The 19,936-nt window shown below is 41.5% G+C and overlaps 1 pseudogene; it reads left to right on the plus strand.

Moving 5' to 3' along the window:
- The first annotated feature begins 12,136 nt into the window (after positions 1–12,136).
- LOC138835238 (tubulin beta-2 chain-like) lies at positions 12,137–19,466 on the plus strand (annotated as a pseudogene).
- The last annotated feature ends 470 nt before the right edge of the window (positions 19,467–19,936 follow it).

The following is a 19,936-nucleotide window of genomic DNA, read 5'->3' on the forward strand; positions in this document are numbered from 1 at the left end:
CTGTGCTGATGTATTTGAAGTCCTGTCCTTATATCATTGCAGGTAGAACATTCTACCTTTTTTTGGCGGCAGTCCTGGGGCTTGAGTAAGGGCTTAGAAAATGTCCCTAAGTGTTGGTGCTCCAGGCTAGCATTTAATTGATTGAAAAACAGCAGAACTTCTGGATTTTCTGTTTATGTGGCACTGAGAAATCCAACCCAGGGCTTCTTGCTTACTAGGTGAGCACTCAATCACCGAGCCCCAGGAGTGAACGAGGTATAAATGGGTAGAGCTTCCTGTATATAAGTATTATATACACAAAAAGATAGATGTCTGTATATTATTGAATTATAGATAATATTACTACCAATTATTAGGTTTTAAATTATGTCTCCATTTAATGATGTGTCCCAGTTGAACAATTAATAAAGCATTAATAATTACTCAATATCCTGTTATTATTTATCATATATGTACATACATCCATACATATAATCACATATTTTATAAATGAGACAAATTAAATTATGCATCGTGTGTTACTACCCATTATTAGGTATTTAATTATGTCTCCATGTAATTTTTATTCTCTTAATGCTCAATAAAATATTAATTAAACTTAATCCAAGTCCTATAATTATTGCGTTGAATTTTATCCCAGAATGATTCACTACTAATTCAATCTGTTTTTCTTCCACCTATGTCATTTCTTACCTTTATGACATCCTATTGCATAGCATATAGATTTGCATACAATTTATACATCCTACCTGTCACCGAGCACTTTCAAAGAAGAGGAAAACGTGTCACACTCGGCTTCTCACTCCATGATTACATTTTTGGCAGAGCTGGTATCTAAACTCAGGGCCTAGAAGGCTCAGTTCATGAATGGGTGACTGCCAGCACAGCAGCCTCTAGCCAATTCAGCTGCCAGGCAGTTTCCAGGCCCTGAGATCGAGCCCTGTATGTTGACTCCATATTGCACTTAGTGTAGTTCTTCATTTTATTTTTTGTTTTATTTTATTTATTTACCATTTATTTTTATTGACTGTTATTACACATGAAACATTTACTACATTTATTACATAAGATATAGATTTGCCTATGTATAAACTGCACACCTGACACCCAGGACTTTCACAGAAAAGGAAAACATGTGTCACCATAGGCTTCTTACTCCACCATTCAATTTTTCGGAGGGCTGGCATCTGCACTCATAGCCTACATGGCCCAATTCATGAATGGGTGAGTGTCAGCACACCAGCCTGGGGCATATAGAGCTTACAAGAAGTTCCCAGCACCTGAGATCAAGCCCCAGGGGTTGACAAAATAAGAACAGATTGACATGCAGATGGTACTACACAAATAAATATAGATCTTTAAAGAGTGCCAGAGATGTCTATACATTCTTCAGTTATATAAACTACATTCCTAGCAATTCTTGGGTATTTATTATGCCTCCATGTAATTAATATTTTCATTTCCATCCTTAATGAAATATTGATGAAATCAACTACTGTCCTGAATCTATTGTGTCCATGTAATTAATAGTATTCTTTTAATGTGTCAAAAACTATCCATTAAAATCCATTGGCCTCTTAAAATCACTCTGTTTAATTTTATAGTATTATCATTAAGGAACAACTAATTCAACCTTGACATTCATAACCTTCTATTGGTATTCCTATGTATAGGAACCAGACTCTTAGGATCTCCCTGCATTGGTAGGGGTCAGGACCAGGCTTCGAACACAGGGCCTATGTGGCCGTGTTGGCCTATGGCTTCCTTGGTAGCCTGCCAGACTTCAGCAATGCCAGGTTAAAAACACTTTTCAGCCATGTCATTCAGACCCAGTATGGTCACCTTGCAAAAAAAACAAATGTAAAACCGGCAGCCATCTGCAAGTTGCTGATTTGTTTTTTTGTTTTTTGTTCTTGTTTTGGTTTTTGTTTTGTAAAAATACTGTACAAAGGGTTACAATTACATGGGCAAGATAATGAGTACATTTCTTATCAAACATTGTTGCCTCCTCCTATGTTTTCCTTCCCATCTCTTCCCATACCTTCCCTTACCCCTTAACAGAACCTCCCCCCCCCAGCAATGTTGCAAAGTTCGTTTTTTGACATAATGACTTGTACATCTCATTGTTGCAATGGGTCCACCTGCATCCCTATTTAAACAAGACCCTCAGGTTATATTTTATTTTTCCATTTGGAGTGTGAATGCAGGCCCTGAGATCATAAGCAGCATCTTGAAGTGTATGGACAGCTGTATTGAGCTACAAGACTCACCTCAGAAAACAAGCAGAGGAAGTGGGATGCAAAATACACAATCTGAACCAATAGATCTATAGGTGACTGCGAGTCAATTTCCACATTAAAGGCATGAATACAAGGGTGAGTCCATTTGAAGAGAGGTCTCCAACAATTTCATGGGACCCCATGGACAAGCCTGGCAGGAAGACACGTGTGTGTGTGTGTGTGTGTGTGTGTGTGTGTGTGTGTGTGTGTGTGTGCCTGAAGGCTGGTCAGGGGCTCAGGCTTCTCTACCACTTCATCCACAGCTCCACTTCTGGCTTTTTTGGTAGTTGATTGGAGATGAGATTCTGATGGACTCTCCTACCAAGGCAGGCTTCGACTGTGATATTCAAATCCCAGCCTCATGAGTAGCTGGTATTAAAGAAGTGAGGCACTGGAACCTGTCAGGAATCCTCTTAAATACCAGAGCTATTCTTAGGGAGAAAGGAAACACCTCAGTCCAAAAGATGGTGTTGTTTTCATGTTTTAAAAGAAAAAATGCACTCAATACTAAAGTATGAAGTAATATTGAAGGAAAGAAAACAGCAAACTTTCATAAATCTGGCGTTGTGAAAGCCCATCAGACATGAGTCTTTCATATAGGAATCTATGTGGCAACTTTGAGACTCACCCATGTGGTCATGTGAACTGGTTGAAGACCTATTCTCACACTGACATACCTTCAAAAGTCTGGGATTCTGCTCTGTGAAAGATGTTTCCCAGTCACACTTGTAAGTCTCTTAGTTTTTCACACTTCTCATCCCTCATTCTTAGTATTCACCAAGTATCTTTTCCATTGCTGCTCCAGAAGGTGTTTTCAATGTCACTGTAAGGATTAATCTAATAAGAGAAACATGTTTGAAGAACTTTAATACTTATATTAATAATATCATTACTAATAAAGAGTATTATTCAAGAACTACTTTAAGATAAATAAAACATGATTTGGAGCAGTTATGTAGTTTGAATATTAAATATGATAACACACATATATTCCTAGGCCATTACAAATCTGTAGTTACTGCAATCTTACAATACATATATTCTTAAGAAAGAAAAAGTGTTGATAAGATAAGCAACCCAGTAGTTGTTGAATGAGATAAATATAGTGAGGACTTCTGTTGAGCTAGTACACACTGGTTCTTGCTCTGAAAGCATCACCTATCTGTTCTGAGAGCCAGTCAGGCTTAAGTAGGACACATGCTTCCGGATGACAGACCTGCCTGGCATTCACTGCCTAAGTCCATTCAGGCCCACAGCCCATAGGAAATATAGAACAACCTTCAGAACAGTCATCCTGACTTTAAAGCTCAAGCCTAGCTCATCAGCAGACTGATGTCTGAGGATTGTGGTTCAAAGTCACCCTGGGCAGCAAAGTCTGGAAGACCCTTATCTCCAGTTAACCACAAAAAAGCCACAGTGGGAGGGATAAACTGAGAGCAAGGGAAGGGGTGTAATTATCCCCCAAAAATGTATTCATTACCTGACAACTGTTTAATTTAACTGACTTAACTGTTACACCTCTGAACATCATATTCCTAATAATATTTTTTTAAGAAAATGAAAGATGAGGCTGGGAAGGTGGCTCAATGGTAGAGTGCTTGCCTTGCATTCATGAGGCCCTGAATTCAATTCCTCAGTACCATATAAGCAGAAAGAAAGCTGGAAGGGACGCTGTGGCTCAAGTGGTAGAGCACTAGCCTTGATCTGAAGAGATGAGGGACAGTGCCCAAGCCCATAATTCATGCCCATAACTGACAAAAAAATAAAGAAAAGGCAATAAAAAAGGAAGAGTATTGCTGCCAGGCTCAGTGGCCAAGCCTGTAATCCTAGCTATTCATGAGGCTGAGGATCAGTGATTGAAGCCAACTTGGGTAGGAAAGCCTATACGAATTTTATCTCAAATTATGAACAAAAAAAAAAAAAAATCTAGAAGTAGAGTTGTGGCTCCAGTGGTAAAGCAGTAGACTTGAGGGGAAAAACAAACTACAGGTATAGTATCCATTTCCTGATTGCAAGCCCCAGAAAGGCACAGAATAAAAGAAAGAAAGACACTATGAACTTGGTTTATCTGTACCTGAGATGTCTTTGTTAGAGACAATTATGGACTGAAACTCTGAACAGGGCATACTAGGTCTGGCATTTTTTCTGCACAAACTGTGTGCACAACCATCTTAAGTCCTTCGCTATTCTATAGTTGCAGGTTGCATTATCTTCTCACCATGGAATAGGTCCAGTATTTACTTTCCCTAGGGTACCTGCTTCCTTGTCTTCTGCTCTTTACTCATGGACAGCAGTATTTTAACTGAGAATGCAAGGAGGAGGATTGGCAATGCCTTGAAAAAGGGAATTTTCTAGAAGTGGGTGAGACGGTGGTGATAATGCCCAGGACCAGGTGAACATTTTGGTGATGATTGGGCATGGTGTGTCATTCTTTATCAATATGCTGAGGGGCCATGTACATGAAGAGGAGGCCTCAATGCCTCCTGGGGTCATTCAGACTACATAGATATAAGCCAGCTAATCTTCCTCTCACTTTCCCAGCATGGAGTTATGGGCCCTGCCGGTCAGGGGACTCATGCCCAAGTATGGACAGCTATCCACACAACATCCAGTTGTGTCCTCTACATTGTTACTACATTTAGAGCAGTGCAGCACAAATCACATGGAGCATGTCTAAATCATTAAAGGGATGGGAAAGTGGTTCTATGTTATATGGACCAAGACAGACAGAGAACACCATATAAATTCCCTTTCAGAGACCCCCCTTCTGTTCAATGGCCAAGAAAACATACAGGAAAACCTGCAGAAGGAGGAGCTATGTTCCTAACCTGGACCCTTCACTGCATGATTTCCCAAAGATTATGGATACAATGAAACTAAATCTCTCCAAGATGATGCACGAAGTCTCTCAGAGACCATTGCCCACATCTGTGAGGAGAGCATAGGAGGTAAAATGGACTGTCAGGGGAGGGGAATAGCCACAGAGTGTCTCCATGACATCTCTGGCATCCAGTATTCAGATAATTAGGGAAAGGTTATGAAAGCCTATTTGGTGTGGATAGTGAATCATTGCAGCAGGTGGCACAGAGGATGGGAAAGCGAGTTGAGGAGTACATGGGTCACATCAAGTCCCAAGATGTGCAGATCTACCATCAAGAGAGCTGGACATTATGTTGGATATGTTACATGATAGCCTTTGCTAATGCCATCTTAGACACGTGTTATACTACAGCGACTCTGCTGTCTACTACCACAAATGCATGGAAGAGAGATAGAAACTTGATACAGTTGCTGACATCACCAAGATCATCCTAAGGAAGAACTTCATAGACATTATCATCTGATTGTGTGTGGGGTCTGGGGTGGGGAGGGTGTATGTGTGGACACTAGGGATTCAACTCTGGGCCTGGACAGTGCCCCGAGCCTCTTTTGCTCAAGGCTTGTACTATAGCTCTTAAGCCACAGCTCCACTTTCAGCTTTTTTGATATTTTATTGGAGTCTCATAAGTATTTACTTACAAGGTAAACTTTAATTATGAGGTAATATGATTTTAAGGATGATATACTACTATGCAAATGCAATAAATAAAAATGGGAGGTAAAAAGACACTCTAAGGAGTATATAGGAAGTTTTATGAAATCCATCAAAGTATATCTTAAAAAAGTGTTATTAGTGACTTAAACAGCAGTGCTAAATTTTTTGTCCTGGATAAATGAATGCAGTCAGTTATTTCTGTTTAAATGTATAATGTTATTTTTCTCTTTTTACTGTTTGTAATCTATACTATTAATATTAATAGGTGTAGGAGACTCGAGCTGAGCTGTTGAACCTGGAAAAGGTTTGAGAGGTTGGAACACCACCTCAATAGTACTCAGAAAGCTGAGAGCTGACCATGCAAAGGTTAAAACACAGCTCTGTGAAGTAAGCCAGGCCCAAAGTTATTTGAAATAAATAGTATATGTCTGAGACAAACAGAAACTGTCAGACAAGTTGATGTTAGGTGAAATGAACCCCAAGATAAGGATTCAAATTTTTTTTCTTTCTTGAGATTGTTTCCAATATATTTATAAAATGATTTCTTTGTTGCTTTATATGTACCTCCCCCATGGTATTAGCCCTGCTTTCACTGTATTTGATGTTGGTATAATTTGTGGAAAGGAAGGGAAGAAAAACAAATTGTTTAAATAGGGATACTGGTGGACCCATTGCAACAATGAGATGTACAACACATTATGTCGAAAAGCAAACTTTACAACTTTGGGGGGGGTAGGAAGAGCGGGAGGGAGGGGTGGGGGGAGGAATGGGGGAAGGGATGGGAGATGGAAAGGGATAGGAAGGGAAAACAAAGGAGGAGGCAACAATGCTTGATAAAAAATGTACTCATTATCTTGCCCATGCAATTGTAACTCCTCTGTATGGTATTTTCACAATAAAAAAATCAATCAATAAATAAATATATAAATAGGGTTACAGGTGACCCCATTACAACAATGAAATGTATATGTATAAGATGTTATGTTGAAAAACAAACTTTACAACTTCAGTGGGGGGTGGAGGGAGAGAAGGGGGGTTGAGAGGGGAAGGGATGGTAAGGGGAAACAAAGGAGGAGGTAATAATGCTTGATAAGAAATGTACTTACTATCTTGCCAATGTAATTGTAACTCCTCTGTATGGTATTTTCACAATTTTACAAAAAAGCACAGCTCTGGAGAGGGTTAAGCTATTGCCCCCTTCCATAGTGCTTTAAAGACCTTGAAGCCTGGGAGGTAAAAGAATTGACAACTTAACCTAGGAATCTAGATAAAATAGACCAAATGTCTGGATTTTCTCTGGGTTGCATTCTCCTTTCTCAAAACAAAAAGGGAACCAGTGTTTCTCAGTCACTGTGGTGGCTCTGATTGCAATATAGAAGCTTCATTTTTGCATGTATCCATGGTAACCTTCCCAGTGTGAATTCAAATAAATATGATTGCTTGTGTGACCTGGGGCCCAGGTGCCAGTAAGCCTTGGGACCCAAGGTCCTCATTGATTTTTTTTTCTTTTTCTCTATACCTGTCTGGTATTTTCTAATTTTCTTCAGCTTGGTATCCTATTGCACTGCCTTGGGTTGCAATTAGCAACAAATATGAATATTCTTGAGTTGTAAAACATAAAAGACTTACAAACTTTCTTATCCCAGATGGCTTCAAACCACAATCCTCAGATCTAAGCCTTCTGAGTAGGATTACAGGCATAAGCCACTGGCAACCAGCAGGCATCTGAAGACTTGATGTCAGTGAGATCTTTCTTGGGGAATGTCTGCACATCTCAGTCCTCCTCAGCTCTGTTCCTTCCTGTTGCCCAAACAGAGTCACTTTCACTCCTTTATGTTCAAAATCCTTGAAGTTAGTGAACTGACTTGCCTGCCATGTACCTCCTTTCTATAAATACAATAGTGGGTTTTACTTCTTACCATCGATTAACTAAATTAACTGGGATCCACACAGAGGTGACATGTCCTTTTCTGGATTGCACACCGTACACCTATGTTTTACTTTATCTAATAAAGTTAACATAACTTACCTTGTTTGAGGTTTCTTAGTTCCCATATTTCTTCCTTCTCATCCCTCTTTCCCTTGCACAGAGGGAAGAACCATTTGGAATTGTGAAGAGTGAGTTTTTAGTCATTTTCTGAAAAGCTTTGCCAATGGATCCTGATTTCCAAGTCCTGAGTAACTGGCCTGTAAAGCCTTGTTCTTTAATCTCTCCTCAGCTGACACAAATGACCATATATATCTTAAAAAGGCTTTGGGAAATGAGTTCAGGTTATCAGTTAGGAATCCTTATTACCTGGTCACTGCGCATAAGTTGTTTTTGTTTTTTGTTTTGTTTTGTTTTGTTTGAATAGTGTACAATTAGTACCAGAATTAGACTTCCAAGTATTGTTTTTAAATTCAAAGCTAGCAGGCTCTCTTAGTTGAACCACAGATCAACTTCTGCCCCATTCTCTTTATCTTTTGGTGGTAAATAGGACAGAAGTGTCCCACAGGAATTCAAGGGCACTACACAGTATCCTCAAATCTGAGGACTGTGGTTCACAGCCAGCCTGGGCAGGAAAGTCAATGAGCCTCCTATTCCCAACTAATCAGCAAAAAGAAGTGGAACTGTGGCTGAAGTGGCAGAGCAGCAACCTTGAGCATAAAAAAAGCTAAGATAAAGCTAAGAAAAAAAAGTTTTAAAAAAGGTAAGTGAAAAACAGATCTAGCACTAAGACAACCACAAAATAAATTTTTAAAAAAGTACAAGAGAGCACAAAGAGTCTTAAAAATGATAAAAATTAACAAGAAACTGGTGGCTCACACTTGAAATTCTAGCTACTCAAAACACTGAAATTGAGCATTACTATTCCAAGCCAGCCAGGACAGGAAAGCCCATTGTGTGTGTGTGTGTGTGTTTGTGTGTGTGTGTGTGTTTGTGTGTGTGTGTAAAAAGCCCATTGTGTGTGTGTGTGTCTGTGTGTGTCTGTGTGTGTGTGTGTGTGTGTGTATGAGTGTGTGTGTGTTCCTTTCTGGGATATGATCTAGAAGATTTGCTTGACCATTTCCAATCTTTTGGAGGTTAATTTGAGATAAGAATCTCATGAACTTTCCTTGTCCTCTGACAATGAACCGCAATCAGTATAATTCAGGACCTTGTGGGAGTGTCTATACTTACCTCCTACTAACCACCAAAACCAAAAAATGAACCAAATTGCAACTGTTACTAAACTTTTAGAGCATTCTATCCTTCAGCAAGATTGGTGAGGCCCTAAAAACAAGACAGAGAACCAACAAATAAATAAATGTATGTGAAGAAGAAAAGAGCCAATTAGTTTTTTATAATATAGACTCATATCTTTAATCCAAGCTGAAATGTAAAGATTACAGTTCGAATCCAGCCTGGGCAGGAAAGTCCAACTAACTTCTTTTTGAGTGTGCTAGACATGGGCTTGAACTTGAGGGTTTTTACTCAAGTTTAAAAATACTACTTCCTGTCTCATGTGGTTAATTGGAGATGAGTCTGATGGACTTTCTAGCCCAGGCTGGCTTTAAACTGTAATCCTTAGATTTTAGGATACTGTGTAGTGCCTTGGTTCCCATGGGACTCTTATCTACTATTAACCACTAAAAGAAAAATAGAGGCGGAAGTTGAGCTGAGGCTCAAGTAGTAGAGCCTGCTAGCTTTGAAATGAAAAACAAAATACCCAAAATAAAACAAAACAACCCTCATAGAGAGTCACTAGGCCATGAATTCAAGCCTCCCCTCCCCCCCCCAAAAAAAACCCTCAGGAGTTGAGTGTTTGTTCCTGCTAGCTTTGAGCAAAAAACAAAAGGCCAAAAATCTCATGGACAGTGAAGTAGTGTGGCCTAAATGTAGAGCCTGCTAGTTTTGATTTAAAAAAAACAAGCCAGGTGCCTCTGGCTCATGGCTGTAATCCTTGCTACTCAGGAAGCTTAGATCTGAGAATCACATTTGGAAGCCAGCCTCGGCTAAAATGTCCCCTGGTGACTGTTTTTTTTTTTTTTTCCAACTAAATAGAAGTGGCACTGTGTCTGAAAATAGTAGTGTACCTGCTGTGTCCCTGACAGACAGTTCCTAGGCATTGAGTTCAAGCCCCCAACTGACAATATCAATAAATTAATTAATTAAATACTGAGCATAAATGAGTAGGCCCTAATAATAAAGGACATGAACTTTGAAAAAGGGGGAAGGGACAATCAAATAAGTGAAAAGGTGGAAAAGGAGCTATTAAGGCTTTCTAAATCAAAACTGTAAGTCTACCTGCTCAGATTACTGAAAACTGAGGACTGTGGTTCAAAGCCAGCCCAGGCAGGAAAGTACAGGAGACATATTTTACTGTGTTCAGTATGGGGGCTTGAACTTGCTATGTTTTGCTCATGGCTACAGGTCTACTTCTTCCAACCTCTTGGTGGTTATTAGAGATAATTGTCTCATTGACTTTCTTGCCCAAGACTGGCATTGAACCATGATTCTCAGTTTTCAGTCCTTTCTGTAATGCTCTTGACTTTCTATTGATATTCTAATCTCCTATTAACCACAAAAAATGCAAAAGTTGAGCTGTGGCTCAAGTAGTGAAACAAGCTACTATTAAGGTAAAAATAAATAAACCTCAAGGAAAGTCATCTTGACTTAATTTCAAGATCTAAGAACCACCACTCAATTAAAAAAAATAGAACCTCAGTCACTGTGACCTGAGTTTAAGCCCTAGAAAAAGAGCTGCAAAAAAGAAAAACAGCCTGTAGTTTACCTGTGGTCAAAGTTGTAGGGCATGGTAGTTTCAAGGGAAACAAAAAAACAGCATAAGAGCTAGCGCCTAATAACAAATGTCAAAAGGAAAGAAAGAAAGAATAAATAACTGAAAAGGTGAAAGAAGAGGTAATTAAAGACTTGTAAATGTTGACTCACACTTATAATTCTGAATGCTAAGGAAACGGAAATCTGTAGGTCATGGTTCAAAGCCATACTGGACAGGAAAGTCCATGAAACTTGCTTCAGTGTGTTCAGTTGAGGGACTTAAAATTGAAGTGTTTTGCTCAAGGCTACAGCTCTACTATCTTCCACCTCTTAGGTTGACTGGAGATAAGAGTCTCATTGACTTTTCTGCCCAGGCTGACTTTGAACTCTGATCATCAGATTTCAAGCCTTTCTGTACTGCCCTGGACTACCCATGGAATTCTTGCCTCATATTAATCACTTAAAGAAGGCAGAAGTTTAGCTGTGGCTCAAGTAGTAGAGCCACCTACCCTTCAGTTAACTAAGTAAATCAATAAAACCTCAGAAAGAGAGGAGAGGAATGAGAGTGAAAGACAGAACGTCTTACAATAAGCAAAAGGAAAGAAATGTATATATCACCTGGAAGAAATAATTGTATTGTCAAAGCTTATAGAATTGTATTGTCAAAGCTTATAGAATTCACAAACTTTATCGACCATAATAATGACAATTTGCATTGTGAAGGTTAAAATATGTTTGTGACTTCAACTAAATATCACTATTCCACAATATTCTGAAATAAGAGAAATTTAGGTAATCACCTAATCTCAATAATAGTAAAAATCTCAAAAAGAGTCACCAGGCCTTAATTTTAAGCCCTAACACCAACGTGCCTAACTCCGGCCACACACACACACACACACACACACACACACACACACACACACACACACACACACACACACACACACACACACACACACACACAGAGAGCAGGAGCTGAGTTCTCATGCTCTGAGCAGAAGCCAAATGAAACAAAAAGTAGACTGTTGTAGACCTATGGCTTAAGTAATAAAGCAAGCTGCTTTTAAGAGAAAAGAAAAGAAAACCTGAGTATGAAGGCAAGGCCCTAAGCCCCTGACTCTTCCCAGAATGGAAATCAGTCATGGAATCCAACAGTTTGTGCTTGTTCTTGGGATCACAGCTGAACGTGCCCCTTCAGTTCTAGGCCCTCCTATCAAAAATAGAAGGTAGGCTTGTTCTTGGCTTCTGGCACAAGTACCTTGTGTAAAGGAAGCCCCTCCTCTTGCTTCCTGGATCCCAGGGTTCAGCCTCTCTTGTGAGTCAGGGTGGGATGTGGATGGCAGTGTGACAAGAGGTTCCAAATAGAGTGGCAGCTGTGCTAATTGACTTGAGGCTGACAGCTGGATGCCAGGGCTAAGTGATAACAGGTAGCTATCTCTGATTACCCAGCAGTAGGGAGAATGAGCTGGAGCACCTACTGGCTCTGCCTATCAAGTCCACCCCATCTCCTCTGCCCCTGTAACAACCAGAGGTTTAAATGGGGATCTGAGTTGGCTGTGTCAGATTCCTGCTCCCCAGCCCTACCTGTTTGCCTCTGTGTACACCACTGCTGAGGACACGCATCCAACTGCTCTGCAGCCCTACACTGTGAGGGAGATCATGTACATACAGGCAAGCCACTGTGGCAACCAGATTGGCGCAAAGGGGAGCATGACACTGGCCTAGGATCCTAGTCTCAAATTTAGGGGGATGAGGAGGAAGAGGATGGGGTTGGAGGGTGCAGGTGGTGGTGGTCATGTCTAGGCTGAGGTAGATGGGGCTCCATAGTAGTCCCTAACCTCCTGGAAATCAAGTCCCCCAGATAGTTTCCCCAATTTCCCTAATTTGTGTGGCCCAGGTGGGTGTGGTTTTTTAAGCAAGGCTTGCATGTCTTTGTCTTACCTGAGACTCAAGTCATTGTACTTAGTTTCCTGGGAATAGACTAATGCATTTTTGGTCTGATTTGAATGAAAGGAGTGCAGTGTCTTTGAGCTGACAGATACAGAGGATTCCCTTTTTGTCAACTGATGAGTATCAGATAATTGAGAACAGTTCGTCCACCTTAATGCAAATTTCTCTGAGTTTTCATGCCCTAACTCAGTTCCCTTAAGTTGGGTGTTTTCTAAATCAGTGGTTGTCTAAATCAGTGTATGCTCTGAGGACCCTTGGGGTTCTGGAGACCCTTCTAGCTGAGTCTTCAAGTTACTGCTTTGGCAACTTAATGTTCATATAAGACCAGGTTCTGGTCATAGAATCCAAACAGAATATGGTATCCCATAAGATAGAATACTCATAGGAGAACCCAGATGTCTTCTATTCAGCAAGATAGCAAAGAGATTAACAAAACTAAAATGCTATCAATTTTTGTGCTTTTTTAATTTAAAAAATCTAATTTTTTTACAAAAATAGTTGTGTCAACAGGACTTGGGTTTCTCATAGTTATTTTAAAATCCATTGTTTGGACAGTTAACATTCTAGGCCATAATACACTTATATTTCCATCTCAGTTTGGGGAAATGCTAAGCAATGAGCACAACATTGACTGCACGGGAAACTACTATGTAGACAGCAGCTTACAGCTGCAGAGAATTGAGGCAGCTAGTGAGTGTCTCCTAACTGGCTTCCAATACCATGGCAGAATAGGTCCCTAGGAATACTAATGACAAGGAAGGAGTTCCTGCCTTTCTTAGGGTGGTATTGTAGTTCGAATTTGGGGCCTCCATCTTGTAAGTCAAGTGCTGTATCCACCTGAGCCACTCCACCATATATTTTGTTTTAATTTTTGAGTATACACTTGTGAATTCCTCAGGAAAGCCTTTTACTGAATTCCCCCTACCTGTACTTGCTGACTAGCCACACCTGGATTTTTTTTTCTTGTCATGGGGTTTCAACTCTGGGCATAGGCATTGTCCTTCATCTCTTCAATCTTTCTTTTCTTTTTATTATCAGGGGTTCCTTTTTTCAGAACTCTCTAGGCTTCTGGGATAACTCCTTCTAGCTTAGTTTAATTCATTAATTCTGCTTGTTGTAACATATTTGGAAATTTTAAGTTTTTATGTTTACTATGCATGAGCTGCAAAACCGCTTGTGAAGTTGTAGGAGTTTTTGGAGGCAGCGTCACATCAGATGATAGATTGATTGGGGCAAGGCCACATTTAATCTTTGGTCCTAGTCTTTATTATTTAGAGAAGTCATCTCCATTGGACTGGAAAGAAACAACATGCTCTGTTCACGGATCAATAGAAAAATAGCCAAAACGAGAATAAAAGCAACGAATGTACAGCCAAGAAGAATATAGTAAGAATAAAGGTAGTAGAGGCTATAAAGGTGCAGCCAAGTGTATGGGATGCCTTGAACCAACACCCTCTTCCTGCAGGCATGCTTCCTTAAAGCTCTTTGTCTAACACGATCTCATGCAGACTCCATAGGAGGTGGCATGGCACCAACTATTTCAGGTAGTTTCTTGGAGATAAGAGTCTCCCAGAATTTCCTGCCCCAGCTGGCTTCAATCTGCGATCCTAAGATCTCAGACTTTTGAGTAGCTAGAATTTCACCCTTCAGCAACCAGAGCCCAGTTGCATTGCCCTCTTTAAAATACAGATTAAATTTCTAAAAAAAATTTTTTTGAAATTGAAAATTTTAAAATTTCAAAGAGGGATGTTCAGTCACTAATATATATGTGAATAGTCCAAATCACAAAGCATAAAGTGTCTCACCCTGAAATCTATAACACTTCTGGACTTCAGCATTTTGAATATGAATACTTAGCCAACAATAAATTCTTTTTAAGGTTTTTAAAGTAAAAAACATTGTTGTGATGTAGAAAAACCCAATAATAATGTGTAAACACTGCTTTTAAATGATTCATATTGTCTTTCCTAATACAAACAACCTTACTGAAGTCTACAGAGTAGATTTTCAGTTTTTGTAACTGTCAATGTGAAATTCATTTAATTTTATATAAAGAGTTTCCGTTCTACATTATTGTATACAAACAGAATCGTAGATAATTGGTTTTCCTGTGTAATAAACCAATGAAAAAGTGCAAACAAAAGGACAGAGCTATTTAATGTATTTGAGTTTTATGGATCTACATTTGGGGATGTCCTCACCTTGGTATTTTGTGTTGATATTGCTTAAGTAAGATATAAGACTTTAATCTTGTGGTTCCTTGGTTGAGAGTTGTTGTGTGGGATTGTGTCACTCCTATGAACAGTATTTTATGTTGTGTCTTTATTAGATCCTGCATATCAGGCTGGTTTGTTGGAAGAGGCAGAAAAATGCTCTGCTTTACCCAAGATTTTGAGATCCCCCTCCCAGGTTAGTTTTCTGGGAGGGTGATCTGCTTTGAGAATCACAAAAGAGGGGGATGTGGTGATGAGGCTAGGTTCTGAGTAGAGTTGAGGCCTTTCAACAAACAGTAGCTTTTCCCTGGGGCTATTTTGTGATAAAGCTCACAGCGCCCAGCCTGGAGCCATTCTCAGGGTTTCTGTTTTTCAATTGATTGTGGTGGCTGCTAGAGGGAGGGGCAGCCTCTGGCTCTGGTTACCCAGTGTGGCGAGCCACTCCAATGGCTGGCGCCTGAGCTGGGTGACTTTTCCCTGGATGGAGCTGAGTCTGGCAGGTCACTTCGCCGTTAAGTTCTTGTGACCTGCTAAATGACTCGTTTTATTCCAAGGCCTGAGCTGGAGCTAGCAGCTCCTCCGAACTTTGTCGGTATCCAAGATGGAGATCACCGGTGCTGGGGGGGGAGGGGTGGCCTTCCCTCCTCTGCTCCCTGAGAAGGGGTGAGGACGTCGGGCTTGTACTCACGCCGAGTCTTGGATCCTGGGTCGTCTCTGGTCTGCAAACAGCAGGATGAAGATGTCCGCTCCTTGTCGGTTCTTGTTGGTGTTGAGTAGAATCCGCTTGTCGGCTGCGTCTGGCTCCTTCATCCTGGACTCTCTGTGTCTCAGGTATGGCCCCACGGCGGTGGTCGCCGTCGCGACTCTGCCGCCGCAGCGGCAGCTGCTGGCTGGCTCAGATGTGTCTCCTTGGTTTCCCCTCTCTTGTCTAACTCTCTGTCCTGTGATGGCACACTTGGTGTGATTCTCTGGCTTAGGACTGTTCACTGGAACTCTAAAACTGCTTTCTATTCGAGAGCTTGTTCAGATTCCAGCTTCTCCTCCGCCATCTTCCCGGAACCCCTGCATATCAGGCTGGATGGCCAGTTTTCTTCATGTGATTGTTTAGGAAGGGGGCAATCTCAAACTCATGTTTATATCATTTTAACTGATATCCCTTTTGAAAAATCAGGTTAAATGGCAAATTGCAAGTAATCGCCCAAGGTTGCTCTGAGTATTTGCATACAGGGAAATGTGCTATTTGATAACAATTATTGAAACATTATAACACAAGAAATATGTATTTTATGTATTTCCCTAGGAAAGCATTATACTTGAATTCCTCTACAAAAGAGCCACACCTGGCTCTTTTGTTTTGTTTGTTTTTTTTTTTTCGGCAGTGGCGCTTAAACTCTGGGCCTATGCACTGTGCCCCAACTCTTCTGTTCAAGACAAGCAGCCATACCACTTAAGCCACAGTGCCATTTCTGGTTTTCTATTAGTTTATTGGAGATAAGAGTCTCACAGACTTTCCTGCTGAGGCTGGCTTTGAACAGCGATCCTCTGATCTCCAAATCCACAGTTGCTATGATTATAGGCATGAGCCAATGGTGCTGTGCACCTAGCTACTTTTAATTGGGGAAGGAAAGGGAGAACAACAAAGGAGTGGGTAACAATGTTCAACAATAAATGTTCTCTTTTCCTTACTCATGTAACTATAACTCCTCTATACAGCACCTTTACAATAAAAATAAAATTAACAAAAAAAGAGAAAGGTTCTTGCTGTTAGGCAATGATGACTCACACCAGTAATCCTAGCTACTCAGGAGGCTGAGAAATGAGAATCATGGTTCAAATTCAGCCTGGGCAGGAAAGCCCCTGAGACCCTTATCTACAATAAACAACTCAGAAAACTGAAAGTGGGACTGTGGCTCAAGTGATAGAGTGCTAGCCTTGAGCTGAAGAGCTGAGGGACAGTGCCCAGGCTCAGAGTTCAAGCCCCACCATGAACAACAACAACAAGAAAAGGTGTTGTCATCTTTCTTTTGCCCCATTAGACTCAAAGCCTGATGCTCATCTTTGCCTCCTGAGTAGCTGAGATTTCAGCCACCATGCCCAAAGCAAAGGAATGAAATGCATGGAAATAGACAACTGCAAACGTCCTTAAAGTTGCTGAAGCCTCTTGCATGGTGATTCATTCTCAAGATATCTTTTCTGTTTCCATGTCTGAAATGCTGTAATTTCTGTAATGAATGCTGAGAGCCACTTAGAATCATAAGCTCTGCCCCTAAGTTCCTTGTCAAGTATAGGCCTAAGTCAACTCTTGTTCCCACAGGCAACAAATATGTTCCTCGGGCCATCATGGTGGACGTAGAGCCTGGCACCTTAGACTCAGTAAGATTGGAACCATAGAGTTTCAGACCAGACACTTCATATTTAGTAGGTCAGCATGGTCCATGGAAGATGGCTAACAGGCACTCCTCCTTCCTAACATCCAGGCACTCCAGTTCCCAGAGCTGAGCTGAGCCTTTATCCATCTAGATATCATCCTCACCTAACCTACCTATTTCAGTCCATGGGAGTCATGTCCCTGGCCACTCAATCAGCACAGATAAATGCCAGTCTGCAAACAGCCTCTGAAGGGAATGAACAGTGAGCAGGGAATGCCTCCAACAAGGTTTCAGCGCTGCTGGCCATTTCAAATACCTGGCAATAACAGGGAACCACTTCAGGACACCAGAAATCAAAGCACAGCTATGTATGAGCAAGGTGCAGACACGTGCCTGCAGCTTAGCTTCCCTCTTACCATTCTGTTCTCCTGTTCCTCCTGTGAAAGTAAGTACTTTTCCAGTATTGAGGCAGGCTCTGTTCATTTTTTTTTTTGGTTGGTCGTGGGGCTTGAACTCTGGGCCTGAGCACTGTAACTCAGCTCTTCAGCTCAAGGCAAGCACTCTACCGCTTGAACCACAGCATCTCTTCTGGCTTTTTCTGTTTATGTGGTGTTGAGGAATCGATCCCACGGCATTGTGCATGTGAGGCAAGCACTGTACCACTGAGACCCCTTCCCATCCCCAGGCTCTGCTCATTTTTAGAAGTACGCACGTGGTTTGGGTTAAAATGTATCTTCCTCCACATTGTCTTTACTTTCTTTAGAACCTGGGTGATTTGTAGGGTCCCAGACACATTGAAAACATTTCCTGAGGGCTAGGAAGGTGGCTCAGCAGTACAGTGCTTGCCTTGCATGCATGAGGCCCTGGGTTCGATTCCTCAGCACCATATAAGCAGGAAAAAAAAGCCAGAAGTGGTGCTGTGGCTTAAGTGGTAGAGCACTAGCCTTGAGCTGAAGAGCTGAGGGACAGCACCCAGGCCCAGAGTTCAGGCCCATGACTGGACCCAATAAAAGAAAACATTTCCTTTATTTCACCAAAGTGTATCTAAAATAATAGCCAAAGTTGCTCAGAGGAGCCTATAGTCTGCACAATGTATATAGCACAGTCATTATTCCTGGAGTATGTGTCTTTGTGTCTGATAGGCCAGAACAGGGCAGGCAATAACTGGGCCAAGGGCCACTACACAGAGGGAGTTGAGCTGGTGGAGTCAGTGTTGGAAGTGGTGAGCAGAAAGGTGTGGCTGTCTCCAGGGTTTCTAGATGCCCTACTCCCTGGGAGGTGGCACCAGGTCAGGCATGGGCACCCTGATTCTCAATAAGATCCGAGAGGAGTTCCCAGACAGCATCATGAACACCTTCAGTGTCATGCCCTTGCCCAAGATGTTGGACACTGGCACCTTAGACTCAGTGAGATCGGAACCATTTGGCCAGAGTTTCAGACCAGACAACTTCATATTTGATATGTCATCATAGTCCATAGGAGATGGCTAACAGGCACCCCTCCTCCCTAACATCCAGACACTAGTTCCCAGTGCTGGGCTGAGCCTTTATCCACCTAACCCTATCATCCTCACCTAACCCTACAACACCATCTTGTCTGTCCACCAGTTGGTGGAAAATGCAGATGAAACATTCTGCATTGACAACGAGGCCCTGTATGACATCTGCTTTTGCACCCTGAAGCTGCTCATGCCCACCTATGGAGACCTGAACCACCTGGTGTTGGCTACCATGAGCAAGGTCACCACCTGCCTGTGCTTCCCTGCCCAGCTGAATGCAGACCTGCGCAAGCTGGCCGAGAACACGGTGTCCTTCCCCTGCCTGCACTTCTTCATGCCTGGCCTTGCACCCCTGACTAGCCGTGCCAGCCAGCAGTACAATGCTCTTTCACTGCCCAAGCTCACCCAGCAGACGTTTGACACCAAGAACACGATGATCACCTGTGATCCCCACCATGGCTGCTACCTGATAGCGGCTGCCATCTTCCGAGGCCGCATGTCCATGAAGGAGGTGGATGAGCAGATGCTCAACTTGCAGAACAAATACAGCAGCTACTTTGCAGAATGGATCCCCAACAACGTGAAGACACTTGTGTGTGACATCCCCCCACATAGCCTCACGATGTTGGCCACATTCATTGGCAACAACACGGCCATCCAGGAACCCTTCAAGCACACTTCAGAACAGTTCAATGCACAAGGCATTCTTGCACTGGTATACAGGCAAGGGCATGGATGAGATGGAGTTCACTGAGGTTGAGAGCAACATCAACGACCCGGTGTCCAAGTACCAGCAATGCAAAGATGCCACTGCTGATGAACAGGGGGAATTTGAAGAAGTCTTGTGGAAGAAGAGGTTTAAGACTTCCCATTGCTAGCAGTGCAACAGGAATGCCAGAGCATGCCTACTGCTTCTCAAATAAATGGTGCTTTCCTGAGCTACTGTTGTCCTGCAGTGGGACCTTGCTATGTATCATCATGCTCAGCCTTCTCTGTCAGGAACTCACTGATGGTGAATGTAAAAATGCAGATTTCTTTTAAATGATTGTTTTAAAACCCTATTTGTATAAATAAAGAAGTATACATTTTATACCCTGAGCCCTTTTTCTTCTTTAGAATCCTTTTTATTCTTTCAGTGTATTTGAAATATAAATTTGGCCAGAAGGATTTAATCTTAGCAATATAGGACTGGTACTGAAGAGGAGTATTAAATTCATGGTTTTTCTGCTATTTTGAAGAAGAGGATGACAAGTGCCAATGTTGTTGTTTTTCCCCCTGGCCCAGTTTTATAGTTTTCAATATCTCGAAAGCATGCAAGTAGCAAAAAAGCAGTTTGAAGAAAAAGAAA

Source organism: Dipodomys merriami, unplaced genomic scaffold, assembly GCF_024711535.1.
Source record: "Dipodomys merriami isolate MVZ:Mamm:240054 unplaced genomic scaffold, mDipMer1.0.p SCAF_2321, whole genome shotgun sequence".
In the NCBI taxonomy this organism is placed as follows: domain Eukaryota; kingdom Metazoa; phylum Chordata; class Mammalia; order Rodentia; family Heteromyidae; genus Dipodomys; species Dipodomys merriami.